This window comes from Daktulosphaira vitifoliae, unplaced genomic scaffold (assembly GCF_025091365.1).
Source record: "Daktulosphaira vitifoliae isolate Bord-2020 unplaced genomic scaffold, ASM2509136v1 Scaffold_5, whole genome shotgun sequence".
NCBI classification, from domain to species: Eukaryota; Metazoa; Arthropoda; class Insecta; order Hemiptera; family Phylloxeridae; genus Daktulosphaira; species Daktulosphaira vitifoliae.
The window spans coordinates 355157-361293 of NW_026099576.1; positions in this window are offsets into that span (position 1 = coordinate 355157).

Below are 6137 nucleotides of genomic sequence, written 5' to 3' on the forward strand. Positions count from 1 at the left end.
TACTGTACCCAGTGTGTTGTTTAATAATATCAACAATTACCCTTAAACAATACACCCGTACATAGTTAATTAAAAAATTATAAATCTATATATCTAATTCCTAACATTTCTCTGAGTTCTTGAAATCTTGTTCGTGGTGTTGGCTTGGTCAAGATGTCAGCTAACTGCTCTTTGCTGGTCACATACTCCAGTGAAAACATCCCTTCATTGAACTTCTCACGAATATAATGATAACGAACATCTATATGTTTAGTTCGTTTATGGAATTCTGGATTCTTCACCAATTTTATGGCACTTTGATTGTCCGCGTACAAAACAGGTGTCTCTCCCTGTGTTTCCAGAAGATCACTTGTTAGTAGCGTCAACCAAGTTAATTCCTGGACTGCTTGACTCAGTGCCATGTATTCAGCCTCAGTAGTTGAGAGTGCTACTGATTTTTGCCTTTGTGAACACCATGCTATTATTCCATTAGTCATCATGAAAATGTATCCTGATGTTGATCGCCTTGTTGTTGTATCACCAGCATAGTCTGCATCACTATAACCATGTAACTTAAGTTTCACCCTAGAATGAAAAAATAAACCATAGTTATAGGTTCCTTTTAAATATTTTAAAATACGTTTCACCGCATTCCAATGTATTATAAGAGGCTTTTCTAAATAGCGACTGACAAGATTTACAGCAAATGTTATATCAGGCCTTGTGATCTGACTTAGATATAACAAACTTCCTACTGCTTCTCTGTATGGAACTTCCCCTGCTTGTAATGATTCAGATAAATTTGCATCTAATGAGTGTTGTGGATCTGCAGGAATGCATAGGGCGTTGGATTCAGCCATATTGAATCTCTCCAAAACGCGTTGACAGTATAATGACTGATGTATAAATATTGACCCATCTGATCTCTGATCAATTTCAATACCCAGAAAATGATTAAGTTCACCTGATTTTGTCTCAAAGTTGCTCATCAGGTACTTCACCATCATGTCCACCTGCTCATCATTTGTTGCTGCTATAATCCCATCATCTACAAAAATAGCTACAATCATTAATTGTTCATTTTTATTACTTACAAATACACAGGGATCTGCCTTTGTTTCTTTTAGATCAAATTTTAACAACAAATTTTTAAATTTTGTATTCCAGCACCTGGGTGCTTGTTTTAATCCATACAAGCTTCGTTGAAGTTTGCAAACTTGTTTAGTTCCATCTTCATAACCTTTTGGCTGGTTCATGTAAATCTCTTCTTCAAGATCACCATATAAAAAGGCTGTTTTAATATCAAATTGTCTGAGTTTTAATTTTCTGGCTGCTGCTATTGCTAGCAGTACTCGTATAGAGTCATACTTTACAACTGGACTAAAAGTTTCTTGAAAATCAATTCCATGCACTTGTGCATAGCCTTTTATAACTAGTCTGGCTTTAAATCTATCAACTTCTCCATTTTTCTTGAGTTTGGTTCGATATACCCAGCCATTGTTAAGTACTTTTTTATTTGTTGGTATATTTACTAATTTCCAGGTTTCATTCTTTTTTAATGACAACATTTCTTCATCCATTGCTTCTTTCCAATCTTCTGAATTTTCTTGTGTCATAGCTTCTTCATATGTAACTGGATTATCACACATTGAATAAAATGTTTCTGTTCTATACCTTACTGGTTTTTCTATATTTTGTCTATCTCTAAGTCTCATTTTTAATTGCTCATGAGTCTGATCTGCTGATTGATCAAGTTCATCCATATTTTGTTTTCTTTCAACATTATTCTCATCATTAATGTTATTTTCTTCACTTTCATCCACCATTTCTGAATTTATTTCTTCATCTTCTTTTCTAATTTTGATTTCTATTTCCATAGATTCTTTGAATATAACATCTCTGCTTAATGAAACTTCTTTTCCATCAAAGCATATGCGGTATCCTTTAGTTTCTTCTGAATACCCAACAAATATTCCTTTTCTCCCTTTTTGATCCCATTTTCTACGTTTTTCTTTTGGTATATGAACATAAACTTCACTACCAAATACTTTAAAATTGCTTATATTGGGACTTTTATTATACCATAATTCATAGGGCGTTTTTTCTTTGTTACCTGAATTTAACGTACGATTCAATACATATACAGCTGTATTTACCGCTTCAGCCCAAAGATTTTTTGACAAATTTTTACTGTATAACATAGTTCTAGCTGCTTCTACTATTGTACGCATTGTTCGTTCTGCTTTACCATTTTGCTGTGGTGTATATGGTACACTGGTTTCATGTTTTATACCAAATTTATTCAAAATAGCTTTGACTTCATCATTCTTATATTCCAAGCCACAATCACTTCGTAAAGTAAGAACTGATATATTTAACTGATTTTTCACTGTATTTAAGAATAATTCAAACTTCTCTTTTACTTCTGATTTTTGTTTCATAAAATATATATATGTATACTTAGAGTAATCATCTTTGAATATAACAAAGTATCTTTTACCACCAAGAGAATTTTCTTCCATGGGTCCACAAACATCACTGTGAATTATCTGACCTGGTTTTGTTGTTTTGGTACTGCTCAGTGTAAATGGTTCTCTGTGTTGTTTACCATAAATGCAAGCTTCACAGAAAAATTTGTTTTCCATATCTGTGAATTGAATACCCATATGCCTTAGGTAATTTCTAACATATTGAACATTCTGATGACCTAGTTTTTCATGCCACTGTTGTAATGTAAGAATTTTTCAGCAATATTCACTTGATCTATCTCTTGCGAAATCCTTGTTTTAAAAATCATCGAAAACAATTTATTCTCACGAATTCCAACAGCAACTGTACTATTTCCTCTTTTAAATGTACAAACATTTTTGTCTGTTATCATTATTATACCTTTATCAAGGCACGCTCCACATGAAAACAAATTTACTTTGAGTTCAGGTACATGTAAAACATTTGACAAATAACTGTCAACCCATTTTTTGCCAATTTTTGCTTGAACATATATATTACCTTTACCAATAGCCATAATATATTTACCGTCACCAATACGTACTGGCAACTGAATCTTGAACGACTTATAAGTTCTGAACTACTCTCTTCTACTGGTCATGTGATCACTTGCACACATACCATTTATCAAAATCACTAATTTTGCTTACCATTGAATTAATGCCTATTAGTGCATTACCAGACTTTGATTCGTTTTTATTCTTTCCGTCTTGTTCTTTCTTCAAAATCCAGCAATCACGTTTCCAATGACCTGGTTTCTTACAAAAATTGCAAATTCCTAGTTTTCTATCATTATTTTATTGATTTGAAAATGTTGAATATTTTTGTTTTTGCGTTCTAAACAATTTTTTCGCCGCAAATGCACTATTTTCACCATTATTTCTCTGGATTTCATGGCCATTACTTTGTCTTGTTTCCTCTACCATAAGTCGGGATGTCAAGTTTAACAATGTTTTGTTCTCAGATGATATAGAATCCCATGCACTATAAAAATATTTATAATTTTCTGGCAAGGTCATAAGAATTTTGGTTATAAGCATTGAATCGGATATTGGTTCACCTAACTGTTTTAATTGTTTACTCAAGTTTTCTAATTTTGATATATGTTGTGCCATATTATCATTTTTATCCATAACATAACTATAAAATTTTTGCTAAATCAATGTAATTGATGTATCAAACTTTTGTTCATATACACTCAGTAATTTATTCCACATACCTTTCGCTGTGTCACAGTTCATTATATAATCTAATGACTGCTCATCTACTGACATAACTATAAAACGTTGAGCCTTAGCATCTGTCATTAACCATTTTTGTTGCAGTTGTTCTAAACGCAATTGTGCCTCTGTGTCTGTTTCTGTATCATGTTTTATAATTTGAATTAGATATTCATAACTTCCATCTATTACAGAGAACAACACATCATATGATTTTAATATTACCGTCATTTGAAATTTCCATTTTGCCCAATTTTCACTGCCGTTTAGTTTGTTAATTTTTATAGATTCGTTTTCCATGATAACGAATTTCCTGTACACTGTCTGCACACAATAAAAAATTACAATAATATTTAACACGATCGACGCACTTACTACACGAACGCACTTTAAATTTCACGATTAATTATATTACTAAAAAAAATCTAAATATTGAGTACTGGATAATGGGTCCATAACCTGTTCAATGGAATAGGTTATGTAATTAAAAGATTTAGAAATTATTCGTAATATAATAGTTTTTAATATAAAATGTTAAAGCATATAATACAGGGTGTTAAGTAAGTCTTTATTAGCTTATTAGATATAATCATTTAAACTTTCAAATTTTTGAATTAATATACAGGTATAATACACAAGGGATTACAAATCTAGGTAGCTAATTGGTTTTTTATAACATCGATATTAGCAGGTACACAGCATTGTTATTATCAATTGTAGTAAGGCACATTGTTATGAGTTTATAAATACACTAACTGACAATACAGAAAGTATATCTATTGATAATCATAATTGATAATAAACAATCCGTGACTGAGACAGCAATGTCATAAAAATCCAATTAGCTACCTGTATTTACAATCCCATGTGTATTATACATGTATATTAACTCAAAATTTTGAAACTTTAAATGTTTATATCTAATAAGCTAATAAAGTTATATTAAAAATTCAAATGCCATTTACTATTAAATTAAAAACTCAAACATTTTATTAAATTAAAAATATGTGTTACCATTTAAAAAAACAAAGTTGACCCCCCTCCAAGGCATAAGGGATGAACTTAAAAAGTATTACATAGTTAAAAATTCAAGAATAATGTGTAACTAAAGATAATAAAAAAAAAAAATGTTTAAATTATTATTATTCTGCAAGTAATTGAGTAGGTTATGATAAAAAAATTACCCTGTATATGTTGTTTTTCTTTCTATCTATAGTATATTGTAAGGCTCAATTTCCACAATTTTATATTTTCCTTTCCTTCCGCTAAGGCATGCCCAAAAATACGTATGGTCAATCGTATTTATTAAACAAACAAAAAGGTTACAAAATCGCAAATTGCCGATACTAAAGAAAATATAGCCGGCATTGCACAGTATAATTCAATTTTTTAAATAATTCAATAACCGTATTGAAACATATTTATATACATACATATTATTTTAATCTATAATACCATATATTCACTATTAAAATTGTCAGAGCGGAAATATTTTTAAATCAAACCCTATTCCACTTACCCAGGCACCTGTAAAACTCTAAATTTAGTGGTCCCTATGAGGTGAAGAAGATCTGCTCACATACGCCATTACTCGAAGCCGTTATTTTACACTAAATAATAATATAAAATTATAATCAAACTGTAGTATAATTATTAACACATGTACTAAATGTCACATATATATGAATAAAGCAATAAATCATTTAAGGAATGTTTCCCTTTTTGGGTAATAAAAATAACTACTTATCAACACATGTTTAAAACCAGTCCCCTACAATTCATTAACTACGCCCATGGCAGGGTTTCTATCACAATTAACCAATCACAAATAATTATCCAACATCTTAGGAATTTCAATAGAGATCGCTGGCTTACTTCATCCGGCGTATAAAAAGCCATTTTTCCTCGTAAAAAGGGACTTCTTTTGACGATTCCGAGGACTTCTTTGGTTGATTTTCTGCGGCTGCGACTACGACGACTACCCTCTAAATATTCTCTTACATGGAATCTGCGTCAGTATAAGTAAATATTTTGTCCCTGTGACTTAGTTTTTTTATATGTATCATCCTAAGTGGTGAACATTATCTTAGATGATTTATTAATATTTTACACAGGTTTTTATTTATTTTTATTATCACCTAATGTTCTCACGACAAATAGACATTATCTCTATTTTTATATAAAGATTTTAAATATTATTATGCCCTTCATTTCTGGACAGCCTCAAATGTGCCGAAAAGAGTGAAGAAGCGTAATTTTATTTATACAGGCATAATAGCCTTATACATTATCGTATATTCATAATAAAGCTTATTGTGCCCTACATTTATGAACAGCCTTAAATGTGCCGAACTAAATGAAGAAGCATAATTTGTGATTAGAATTAATTAGTTTTAGTAGTAGTACTTTATGCCTGTGTACCCGCCAGCC